The 13,619-nt window shown below is 37.7% G+C and overlaps 1 non-coding gene across 1 annotated transcript; it reads left to right on the plus strand.

Annotated features, from left to right (window-relative positions):
- The first annotated feature begins 10,909 nt into the window (after nt 1–10,909).
- Nucleotides 10,910–11,016, plus strand: LOC140851353 (small nucleolar RNA R71). Its single transcript, XR_012134105.1, has one exon. It is a non-coding gene; the product is annotated as a small nucleolar RNA R71 (small nucleolar RNA).
- Nucleotides 11,017–13,619: the final 2,603 nt, after the last annotated feature.

Genomic DNA, 13,619 nt, shown 5'->3' on the forward strand with positions numbered 1-13,619 from the left:
CCTATTGGTAGATTGCCTTTCTTAGAATTCTTCATGCTGAACCTCTTCAGCATAGTATCAATGTACGTAGACTGGGATAAGCTAAGCAACCTTTTAGATCAATCCCTATAGATCCTCATCCCTAGGATGTAGGAAGCTTCTCTCAAATCCTTCATGGAGAATGTGACGACAGTCAAATCTTTATTCCCTGTAATACAGGGACATCATTCTTGATTAAGAGAATATCATCCACATACAATACAAGAAATACCACAACTGGACCATTAGCCCACTTATAAATGCAGGGCTCTTCTCCATTCTTAATGAAGCCATATGTCTTGATTGTTTATCAAAATGTATGTTCCAACTCCGAGATGCCTGCTTAAGTCCATAAATGGACCTCTGTAGCTTGCACACCTTAGACTCATCTATGGATGTGAACCTTTAGGTTGTATCATATACACCTCTTCATCTAGCTCTCCATTTAAGAAAGCTGTCTTTACATCCATCTACCAGATTTCATAGTCCAGATGGGCAGCTATCGCAAACATAATCTGAATAGATTTGAACATTGCCACAAGAGAAAATGTCTCGTCATAGTCTATACTATAATGTTGACGATATCTCTTGACAACCAGACGAGCTTTATAGGTCTCCACCTTTTCGTCTGCGCCTCTCTTCCTCTTGAAGATCCACTTACACCCTATGGGTTTTACTCCTTCGGGTGGGTCAACCAATGTCCATACATCGTTGACCTTCATGGACTCCATTTTGGATTTCATGACCTCTAGCCATTTCTCAGAGTCAGATCTCTGCATTGCATCCATGTAGGTGATCGGATCCTCATCGTTTTCATCAAGTTTGACAAGATCGCCGTTTCGGACCAAGAAATCATAGTATCTATCTGGTTGACGTGGTACTCTACTAGATCACCTTAAGGGTGCAGGAACAATGGGCTCCAGGTCTGATCTAACCAAATCTGGTTCAAGTTCAGCTACTTGTGTCGGTTTTTTCACCTACCGAACTTCCTTAAGTTCGACCTTAGAGGCAATAGTCCCTTCACCAAGGAACTCTTTTCTAAAAAGATTGCCTTAAGGCTGACAAATACCTTTTGCTCATCAGCTAGGTAGAAATAATATCTTTTGGTCTTTTTGGGTACCCTATGAAATTACACTTGTCAGACCTAGGTCCAAGCTTGTTCGTAATTAAATGTTTAACATAAACCAGACACCCCCAAATCCTAAGGTGCGAGAGTATTGGCTTACGTCCTATCCATATCTCATATGGCGTTTTGGTTACAGACTTACTCGAAACTCTATTTAGAAGGTAACAAGCCGATTCGAGCGTATATCCCCAGAGGGAGATCGGCAGACGAGCAAACCCCATCATGGATCGAACCATGTCCAACAAGGTTCGATTCTTCCTTTCAGATACACCATTATACTGTGGTATTCCAGGAGGAGTCCACTGAGAGAGAATCTCATTCTCTCCAAGATATGTCAGAAACTCATTGGAAAGATATTCACCTCCTCGATCAGATCGAAGAATTTTAATACACTTCCAGTTTATTTTTCTACCTCATTCTGAAATAGTTTGAACATTTCAAACGACTCCGACTTATGCTTCATTATGTAGACATACCCATACCTTGATAGGTCATCTGTGAAGGTTATGAAGTAGAAATATCCACCTCTTGCACTTAAGCTCATGGGTCCATATACATCAGAATGTACCAGACCCAAGAGTTGACTGGCTCGCTCACCTTTTTCAGTAAAAGGTGACTTGGTCATCTTTCCAAGAAGACAAGACTCACAGGTTGGAAGTAATTCACAATCACATACTTCAAGAATTCCTTCTTGAGCCAACCTGTTTATCCTGTTCTTATTGATATGACCTAGCCTACAGTGCCAAAGGTAGACTTCTGACACATTATCTATTCTAGGGCGTTTATCGGAGGTTTGAACCACATTAACAGACTGTGATAGTAAGTAAATTCTATTATTTAGTTGTCCAACAAACATTGTAACACCATTCAAAATGATATTGTAAATATTTTTTTTATTAAAAATTCATAACCATACATGGCCAAAAGCCTACAGAAATAATATTTAATAAAAAATTTGGACAAAAGTGATATTCACTCAGAATTACATTACGAGAATTGATTACAAGATTTATGATTCCTAAAGCTAGAACTGAAACTTTGCTTCCATCTCTAACGTTCAGGAACCTCTCGCCTTCATCAAATCTCCTACTGACCTGCAGACCCTGCATCGAATTACAAATATGATAAGGGCTTTCGGTATCCAATACCCAAGCAGTAGTATTACAAATGAAAAAGTTGTAAGGTATTATCATATAATTACCTTGCTTCTTTTTGGCCTGTTCGGATCCAAGGAGGCAATGTATAGAGGACAGTTCCTCTTCCAGTGCCCCTACTTCTTGCAAAAGAAGCACTCCGCCTGGCTCTGGTCGGGCTTGCGCTTCTTGGTCTGACCATGTGCTGACGTCCCAGCATGCGACTGCACCTTCTTATTCTTTTTCTTCTTATTCTTCTTCCTTTCTTAAAGGGTCGATGACCAGAAGAAGACCCTCCCACAACATTCACCGACTCCTTATGGAGCTGGTGGTCCTTCTCAAAGTTCTGCAGCAACCCCAACAAGCCGTGGTAGTTCATTGCAGGCTTTGTCATTTGAAAATGAGTAAGGAAGGAGAGGAAGGACTTGGGCAAAGAATTAAGGATCGCATCCTTACCGAGCTGCTCGTGCAAGGGAAAGCCCAGTTTACTTAGGTGCTCAATCATTTCGATCATGTACAATACATGATCGTGACTGACGCCTCATCCCTCATCTGAGCATTAAAAATGGCACAACTAGTTTTGTGCCTTTCAATATCGTCAGGCATGCCAAAGGAGTCATTCAACATTTGAAGCATTTCCTGTGGCTGGGTGTTCTCAAATCTGCGGCTGAACTCATCATTCATTGCCTCTAGCATTATGCACCGATGGTGGTGCGGTCATTGAGCCACTTCTGATAAGTATCTCGGACCGTCCTCTAGCGTCGGGCTGGCTCCTTAGATGCCAGATCCATTACTACATAAAGATCACTCATGCTCAAGGATGATTTTAATTTTCGATACCAGCTATCAAATTAGTTCCATGAGCTTGTCATTATCTAATAATGATCGAAGCGACAGGGTAGTGCCATAGCTACATAAAGGAAACAGACTATATTAGTACATAAATTATTAATACTAAAGACTTGGACTTTAGTCTAAAGTTTCCCAGTATTTTACGAACTGGTAGCCTCAACCTCTAATTCAAAGAATTACTTTAATTCCTTAGTGGTACTAGAATCCACACAGACTACACACGAGCCAACTTTGGTTGGTCAACCCATGTGCATCTATGGTAGTGATGTGCAAATCTTAAAATTTGTAAATAAAATGCAAGCGCACAGTGTGCAGAGTAGCACGACCAGCGAGTATGGGTCGATCCCACAGAGACTTGGTTTAAAAAATAATTTTCAAATCTATGCTCAAGCGAGCTTTAACGAAAATCGAAAATAGAAAGTTGTTTGCTAAAGACAATAAGACTAAGGATCTAGGGTTTTTGAATCCACTAGATCTAGATTAGGGAATTCTACCTAGAATTTTTCTTATTGATCCTAACGACTACTCCTCTTGTCTTTCCCAAGCATAGATTATGAAGGGATTAAGGCCCAACGATAACCCATCAAGATTCTTTACAGGGGAGTAGTAACTAGGATCCCTTAGGGTTTTCTCCTCCTATGCACTGAATCAAGCATGAACTATGAAGGGACTCTGACCCAACTGTAGTTCATCAAAAATTCTTGGCAAAAGAGGAAGAAAAAGAAACCCTAAGAAAAAGAAAGAACCCTATGTAAAACCCCTACTCATGATCTAGCTTCATCGCAAACCCTAGAAGGGATGCTTAGCTAGACATGATCTAAATCTACTTGCAAAATTTAAATACAGAAAAATAAACTACCCTAATTTCATAAATTAAACTATCCTAATTGCATAAATTTAAACTGCATAATTTAAACTAACCTAATTGCATAAAATTAAATTGCATAAATTAAACTATCCTAATTGCAAGAAAAATAAATTGCATAATGTAAAGAGATAAAATTGCATAAAAATAAATTTTATATAAAAAAAAATTATTACAAAAATCTCAAAGCTCGAGGCTTGAGAAGAAAGCTAAAAATCCACTATCTAGGGTTACAAGCTTGATCGGAAGGCCGAATCATTAAAACAAGGGCCTTTGGGGGCTTTTTATAGGCATTTGGGGGTTATAAGGTTTTCAAAACTTTAGATGTGGGACTAAGAGGTTTTAGAGGGCTGTTAGGAGGGTTTAGAGGCTCAAATCTCGCTCAAAAAGTACTTAAATCCATCAAGAAACCCTAGAAATTGTTTCAGCCGTCCGATCTTCATCTAAAGGACCCAATTCATCTAATAAATCAAGCCGGAAGCGATTCTGGGCCATCGGATCACGATTGGGTGAAGCGCTATCGTTGGATCGCATGCAGAGATGGGATCAGGTCGGATGCATCGCGGACCGTCCGATCAAGGTGCTGGAAGATTTCGTCCGTTGGATCGCGCTGCAGAAGGATCCCGTGTTGTCCTAGTGTTTATTGATTCTTGCAATTGCCTTGATTACGGTTGGATCTTGACCGGCTGCGATGATGGCCGTCCGATGGTGCAAAAATATGGAGCGTTGGATCTTGATCAGAGAAGATCGGACCATCGAGTGATGTGAAGTTACCAGGTTGCCCTTCGGACCTTCTTCTCTTCCTCATGAGCCCTGGACCGCGCGCGTGGATCGGCTTGCGATGCATTGCGGTGAGCCAAGACTCGCTGATTGGCTGGTTTATGGTGCGCCGATGGGTCCATGGTCCAGGCGCTGTTGCTGTGGATCAGGCGGCTAACCAGATCACCAAATCAGTTGATTTTTGACCAATTTTGACCTGATTTGACTCGGATTTGACCCAATTGAGTCTTCTTTCTTCATTCTTCAATTCCTGGATCAATTTAACTCCGTTTTGCATAAAATTTACGTCGTTGGAATCCTCTTTCCTTGTTCTTTCTATTGATGACCTCTTCTTCTGCAAAATATAATAACAAGTATCAATTTTTAATAAAGTTAGATAATTTAGATATTAATTGATACTTTTTATGTCAATTTGTGACATAAATCACACCCCCCAACTTAATCATTGCAAGTCCCTTAGCAATGTACCAAAATAAGATTATATTCCAAAAAGATCCTTCCTTTACAAATTAATTTAAGATCAAAATTCAAGAAGTTTTCTAGTATTACTAAGTAATGAGCTTCGAATTAGAATCGGTAGTCAGTCTACTTAGGAGCTTTCTTAGAGTACACTTAAAGTTTTATAGCACTTGTGTGAGTGATAACTAACTTAGTATTTCAGTATTAACTTGTACAGGCCAATTATATCATTTTTCATAACTTAGTTCGATTAATTTTCTATACACCCCAGATTAAACAAAGAATTAAGGTAGCTTTCACACTATTTTTTTTTTTTTTTTTTTTTTTGCTGAGCATCCTGGCCTTTCCACCATTGTTTGACACGAATCTCAACACTTGACTTAGGTGAAGAGACCCGGTTACTAGACTTAGGGCAATCCACATTTACTCTGTGTTTTGTATTTTATTTCAGGCAGGTAGCTCTTTCCTTAAATTCAAATTTCTTCAATTGGGGTGTAGAGAAAATTATCTAATTTAAATAATACTCAAATCCTTAATTGGCCTTACAATTAACACCTACTTTACCTTGTTAGTGTGCATGTGCAATTGGAAGTGCTAATAGTCTTTAAATGACCTAGGCCACCAAGAGTCTAACCAGCTAATCTTCTCCGTGACTCACTACATTTATTAGCAAATACTTTCTAACTTACTCTTATTTCTTTTCTAGATTAATTTATTTCAATTTTTTTTTTAATATATTAAATGCAAGAAATAACTCATAGTGGAAGGAAAAGGAAATGATAACACCTGATTTTGTTCAAGCTCTCCCCCCAACTTGACCGACATTGTCCCCAATGGAGTTTATCTAATTTATTTGTCCTAAGCAAACTGAAAACAAAGAAAGCATTAGAAATTAAATAAGTGGGTTGCCTCCCAGAAGTGCTAAGTTTTATGTCTTCAGTCAGACCAAACCTCGAAGCAATTTAATTAGAATAAGTTGGTTCATAAAGAACCATGGCATCTTCAACAGTCTCGATAGGTAATTCCAAGAATAGTTTTAATCGTTGACCATTAACATTAAAGATAACACCATTACTTGAGTTTTCTATCTCAACAGCTCCATGTGAAAAGACTTCCTTTACTAAAAATGGTCCTGTCCATCTAGACCTAAGCTTTCCTAGAAACAGATGTAATCTAGAGTTATATAAGAGCACCTTTTGTTCGATATTGAAAGTTTTTCTCATAATTGATTGATCATGAAATGCTTTGGTTCGTTCCTTGTATATCCTTACATTTTCATAGGCTTCATTTCTAAGTTCTTCTAATTCATTCAACTGAAGCTTCCTATGGTTTCCAACGTCGTTCAAATTTGTATTTAGTTGTTTGATGGCCCACATGGCTTTGTGTTCTATCTCAATAGGCAAGTGACATGGTTTACCAAATACAATCCTATAAGGAGACATTCCTAGATTGGTCTTGAAAGCGGTTCGGTATGCCCAAAGTGCATCAATTAATTTCAAAGACCAATCCTTTCTATTGGCACTAACAGTTTTTTTCAGGATCTGTTTGATTTGTCGGTTTGACACTTCAACTTGCCCACTAGTTTGAGGATGATATGGTGTGGCCAATTTATGGGTGACATTATACTTTTTCATCAATGTTGCAAAAGGTCGGTTACAAAAATGGGTTCTCCGATCACTAATGATTGCCCTAGGAATATCGAAACGGGAGAGAATATTTTCTTTAAGAAACTTAATGATCATTTTGCTATCGGTGTTCTACATGCAATTGCTTCTACTCATTTTGAAACATAATCAATTGCTACTAGAATATATTCATTTCCAAAGGAATTTGGAAATGGTCCCATGAAATCGATACCCCAAACATCAAAAACTTCAACTACCAAGATTGGGTTGAGTAGCATCATGTGTCGCTTGGTGATTCAACCTATTTTTTGACATTGAGCACAACTTTTACAATATTCATGAGCATCCTTAAACAAATTGGACCAATAAAAACCACATTGGAGAACCTTAGCAGCAATTTTTTTAGACGCGAAGTGACCCCCACATGCTTGATCATGACAAAAAGATAAAATATTCATGACTTTGTTATCTGGGATACACCTCCTAATAATTTGATCAGGACATTGTTTAAAAAGATAAGGATCATCCCAAATGAAATACTTCACTTGGGCAAAGAATTTATATTTATCCTACTTAGTCCAATGAGAAGGTATCTTACCTATGGCTAAATAATTTACAATATCAGCAAACCAAGGTTCAGTAGACACAGACATGAGTTGCTCATCTGGGAAAGATTCATTGATGGATGGTTCACTAGATGGTGCGACTGGAATTCGGGACAAATGATCTGCTACAACATTCTCAGTGGCTTTCTTGTCCCTAATTTCTAGGTCAAATTCTTGAAGGAGCAAAATCCATCTGATTAAGTGTGCCTTGGCATCCTTCTTTGCTAGGAGATGTCTAATGGCTGAGTGATCGGTGTAAACAATGGTGTGGGTCCCAACCAAATAAGATCTAAATTTCTCTAAAGCAAAGACAATGACAAGGAACTCCTTCTCAGTTGTGGTATAGTTAAGCTGCGCATCATTTAAGGTTTTACTTGCATAATATATCACTCTAGGCAGCTTATTTATCTGTTGACCTAAGATTGCGCCCACAACATGATCGGATGCATCACACATTAATTCAAATGGTTCAGACCAGACAGGAGGATGAATGATTGGAGCTGATACAATTGCTTTTTTTAGAAATTCAAAAGATTCCAAGCACTCATGAGTAAATTCAAATTTGGTATCCTTTGCCAAAAGATTAGTCAGTGGACGTGCAACTTTGCTAAAGTTGGCAATAAACCTTCTATAGAATCCAGCATGACCTAAAAATGAACGTATTTCTTTCACAAATTTAGGTAGTGGAAGACTTGCAATTAGATCTATTTTGGCCTTGTCCACTTCAATCCCCTTTTTGGAAATGACATGGCCAAGAACTATTCCCTGTTTGACCATAAACTAACATTTTTTTCAGTTGAGAACTAAGTGCTTCTCCTTACATCATTCTAGAACTAATTGCAGGTGATTCAGACACTCAGAGAAGGTTAGGCCAAAAATAGAAAAGTCATCCATAAAAATTTTTAGAAATCGTTCTATCATATCTGAAAACATGCTGATCATGCATCTCTGGAAGGTTGCCGGTGCATTACATAGTCCAAAGGGCATTCGTCTATAGGCAAAAGTACCAAATGGACAGGTAAATGTAGTTTTTTCTTGATCTTCAGCGGCTATGGAGATCTGGTTGTAACCGGAGTATCCATCAAGAAAACAGTAAAACTCTTGTCCGGCTAGTCTTTCCAATATTTGATCAATAAATGGCAAAGGAAAGTGATCTTTTCTTGTCACAGCATTCAACTTTCTATAGTCTATACAGACCCTCCATCCCGTTTGGGTCCTAGTTGAGATAAGTTCGTTTGCATCATTTTGGACCACTGTTACCCCAGATTTCTTGGGTACTACTTGAACTGGGCTTACCCAAGAGCTATCAGAAATAGGATAAATTATTCCACTATCTAGGAGTTTCAGAATCTCCTTTTTAACTACATCCTTCATAGCTGGATTAAGCCTTCTTTGGGCTTCTCTTGTTGGTTTAGCCTCTTCCTCTAAGTATATTCTATGTTGAACTATAGAAGGGCTTATTCCTTTGATATCTACTATGGTCCAACCTATTGCTTCTTGATTTACTTTTAGAACTGACACTAACTCCTCTTGCTTGGGATCTAGGTCTGATGCAATAATTACAGGCAAAGTTTCTTTGGGTCCTAGATATGCATACTTGAGATGTTCTGGGAGGGATTTCAGTTCTAAAATGGGTGCTTCCTCTATCGATGGTTTAGGTGATGATTTCACCATCTCAATGATTGGTTCAGTAAGAGTGTCGATTCCTGATTAATCTGATTAACCAGGAGTTAGACTCTAGGTCGACTTCATCATCACTAATGTCAATGGATTCATAAATACCATCTTGGACTACATTGACATCAGCATGAGAAGAGGATTCCTGTTCTAAGTTAAAAACATTAAGCTCAATGGTCATATTCTCAAAGGATAACTTTATTAGACCATTTCGACAATTGATTTCAGCATTGGCCGTAGCTAAGAATGGTCTTCCTAAAATGACATGTATATGTCCTTTAGGATTCGCAATTGGCTCAGTCTCTAAAACAATAAAATCTACAGAAAAAATGAAATTTTCAACCTTTATCAGAACATCCTCGACCATTCCCTTAGGGATCCTGAGAGATCTATCGGCTAACTGTAATGTGATCCCAGTAGGTTGAAGTTTTTCTAATCCTAGTTGCTCATACACCGAATATAGAAGGATATTCACACTAGCTCCTAGATCTAGCAAGGCCTTTTTTATATTGATTTCTCCAATAACACAAGAAATTGTTGGAGCTCCAAGGTCCTTATATTTAATTGGCACATGGCTAGATAGGTATGAACTGACACTTACAGTCAAAAATGCTTTCTTTGGTACATTAGTGGTCCTTTTTCTAGTGCAAAGATCTTTTAAAAATTTGGCATAAGTTGGAACCTGATGGATTATATCTAAAAGAGGAATATTAACTTGGACTTGTTTAAATACCTTTAAAATTTTATCTAAATGTTCAGATTTATTGGATTTCAGTCTGTTTGGAAAAGGAGCTCTAGGACTTTTAAGTACTGGACTAGGTGAATTTTCAGTTTCTGGTGCTTGAAGTTGAAAGGTAGTAGTTTTAGAAGATGACTCGGAAAATGAGTCCTCTATATCATCAAGTGCAACTACCTTATTGTCTATTTGTTTTCCCGATCTTAAGGTATGAATGGCATTTACACCATTAACTTGGTTTCCTTGTTGGGGTCGTGGACCATTTTGGTTCCTAGGATTTGGCTCAGGTTGGCTAGGTAACCTACCATGTTCTCATTCACTAATGGTCGAAGCTAGCTGACTTACTTGCATTTCTAGACGTGTTATAGCTTGAGTGTTATTATTAATGAGTTGACCTGTGGTTTGCATAAAGCTGGTATGTGTCTTCATCATGGCTTCTAGGCTTTTCTCTAAAGAGATAATTTTTTTGTCATTATCATGGAAGCCTGGTGGGTTGTTCATCACTGGGTTAGACCTTAGATTTTGCTGATTGAAATTTGGATTGCCTACATTAGGATTCTGAGACCATGAGAAATTTGGGTGATTCCTCCAACCTGGGTTATATGTGGGTGCATAAGGATTGTTCAATGATCCTTGATAGGTGGCATTCACCTGTGCACACTCATTCGAGTAGGAACATTTTTCTAAGACATGGTCTGGTGCATTGCACCCTTTACACATGGGTGCAGATATTTGATTTACATTGGCTGGTCTCTGTAATTCTAAGGCTTCCAATCTACGTGTTAAGGTTGCAATCTTGGCCTCTGATGCTTTGATTGGTTGAATTTGATGCATTCTTCCTCTTGAAGGTGTAGCTTTATCAGGTTCCCTAGTTGTTTCCCATTGTAAATTTTTCTCGGCTAGGTCTTCTAAGAATTGCCAAGCTTCAGTAGTTTCTTTGTCCATAAATTGGCCTTGGCACATGGACTCTAGCATGGTTCTTGAGTTTGAATCTAACCCCTCATAGATGATCTGGCATAGTCTCCAAGTTTCTATTCCATGGTGTGGGCATTGGGTCAAAAGATTCTTGAAACGATCAAAGTACTTCCAAAATGATTCACCAGCTAGTTGGTAAAATTGATTTATTTCATTCCTAATCCTAGCTATTTTATGATGGGGGAAATACTTTTTCAAAAATGTTCTCACAAAGCCCTCCCAGGTAGTGACAGAATGGTTTGGCAGACTATAAAGCCACTTCTTAGCATTATCCTTAAGGGCAAAGTTGATTAATCTAAGTTTGACCTCATCCTCTGTTAATTGCAGTTTCATGGTTGCACATACCTCCTCAAATTCTCTAATAAATATATAAGCATCCTCTAATCCTGTGAATTTTGGAAGCATATTTATGATTTGAGGTTTGATTTCAAAATTGTTAGCTGTGGGTTGTGGCAACCTGATACAAGATGGTTGGATGGAGCCAACTGGATAACACAAATCCTTAAGGGTCATGGGTTGGATTGGTTCAGCCATTGGAACAACAGGAATTGACTTAATTCTAACTAGACGACCCGACACTCTTCTCCACACACGAGGTGTACGGTTCTCGATGTTTATATAATTTTTTTATAAAAATTTTTATGTATAAGAAAAAGAAAGAAAAGAGAAAAAGTTTTAAAGAAAAGATCCTAAGGAGTCCTAAATCTAAAGAAAAGTAACCAAATTAATTTAAATTTTAATAATTTTTTTTTATTTTTCAAACAAGTGAAATAATAAATTAAACTCAATCTATCCTAGGGTTAACCTAAATCTAGACAGCTCCTAATTATTCCAAGATGACCCTTCAAGCCTTCCAAGTGGAGATTGATCAACTAGTTAGCCAGGTAAGTATAAGAGGTGGGAGGTCCACTCATCGTTGCCTTTCTAGACACCAAACGAGTTGGCCAGGCCAGCAACTGAACCAATTTAGCAAACCACCCTCAGGGACTTGCCTAGACACCAACTAATCAAACAACTCAAACTTGGTAGAACTCTTAGGGTTCCTTGTCCTATTGAGCTCGAATTTCTTAAGGTTGACGTCTAATTGATTTTAAGATTAAAGGTCTAGGTAATGCAATATGATGGAGAAGGTTTTTGGGCTAAGGAAGGGTAATGAAATCCCCACCTTATCTTGTTAATGGGTTGATGACCTTAGATTAATTATGAAAATGCAAATGCAAATAAACAAGATGACCAAGAATGTAAAAGATTTTAATTTAGATTTTTTTTTTATTTTGATATTTTACTTCACGATTATGAAATGTCTTTTGTTTTGTTTTATTTATTTATTTTTTTTTTGTGATTAAGTAAATTCAAATGATTAGGTCTAAAAGGAAAAGTAATTAACTAAAAATAATAAAAGAAAAATTAGAAGCATACCTGAGTTTTCCAGCAATCACCAACTAAATCTAGAAACCTTAAGGAAAAAGAAAAAGAGTTATAAAGCACGAAGAATAAATATTTGAAAACAATTTAAAATGCCAAATCCCCGGCAATGGCGCCAAAAACTTGATGTGCAAATCTTAAAATTTGTAAATAAAACCGCAAGCGCATAGTGTGCAGAGTAGCACGACCAGCGAGTACGGGTCGATCCCACAGAGACTTGGTTTAAAAAATAATTTTCAAATCTATGCTCAAGCGAGCTTTAACGAAAATCAAAAATCAAAAGTTGTTTGCTAAAGACAATAAGACTAAGGATCTAGGGTTTTTGAATCCACTAGATCTAGATTAGAGAATTCTATCTAGAATTTTTTTTATTGATCCTAATGACTACTCCTCTTGTCTTTTCCAAGCATAGATTATGAAGGGATTAAGGCCCAACGATAACCCATCAAGATTCTTTACAGGGGAGTAGTAACTAGGATCCCTTAGGGTTTTCTCCTCCTATGCACTGAATCAAGCATGAACTATGAAGGGACTCTGACCCAACTGTAGTTCATCAAAAATTCTTGGCAAAAGAGGAAGAAAAAGAAACCCTAAGAAAAAGAAAGAACCCTATGTAAAACCCCTACTCATGATCTAGCTTCATCGCAAACCCTAGAAGGGATGCTTAGCTAGACATGATCTAAATCTACTTACAAAATTTAAATGCAAAAAAATAAACTACCCTAATTTCATAAATTAAACTATCCTAATTGCATAAATTTAAACTGCATAATTTAAACTAACCTAATTGCATAAAATTAAATTGCATAAATTAAACTATCCTAATTGCAAGAAAAATAAATTGCATAATGTAAAGAGATAAAATTGCATAAAAATAAGATTATATATAAAAAAAAATTATTACAAAAATCTCAAAGCTCGAGGCTTGAGAAGAAAGCTAAAAACGCCACTATCTTGGGTTACAAGCTTGATCGGAAGGCCCGAATCATTAAAACAAGGGCCTTTGGGAGCTTTTTATAGGCATTTGGGGGTTATAAGATTTTTAAAACTTTAGATGTGGGACTAAGAGGTTTTAGAAGGCTGTTAGGGGGGTTTAGGGGCTCAAATCTCGTTCAAAAAGCACTTAAATCCATCAAGAAACCCTAAAAATTGTTTCAACCGTCCGATCTTCATCTAAAGGACCCAATTCATCTAATAAATCAAGCCGAAAGTGATTCTGGGCCGTCGGATCACGATCTGGGTGAAGCGCTGCCGTTGGATCATGCTGCAGAGATGGGATCAGGTCAGATGCATCACGGACTGTCCGATCAAGGCGCTGGAAGATTTCGTCTGTTGGATCACGC

Source organism: Elaeis guineensis, chromosome 8 (assembly GCF_000442705.2).
Source record: "Elaeis guineensis isolate ETL-2024a chromosome 8, EG11, whole genome shotgun sequence".
In the NCBI taxonomy this organism is placed as follows: domain Eukaryota; kingdom Viridiplantae; phylum Streptophyta; class Magnoliopsida; order Arecales; family Arecaceae; genus Elaeis; species Elaeis guineensis.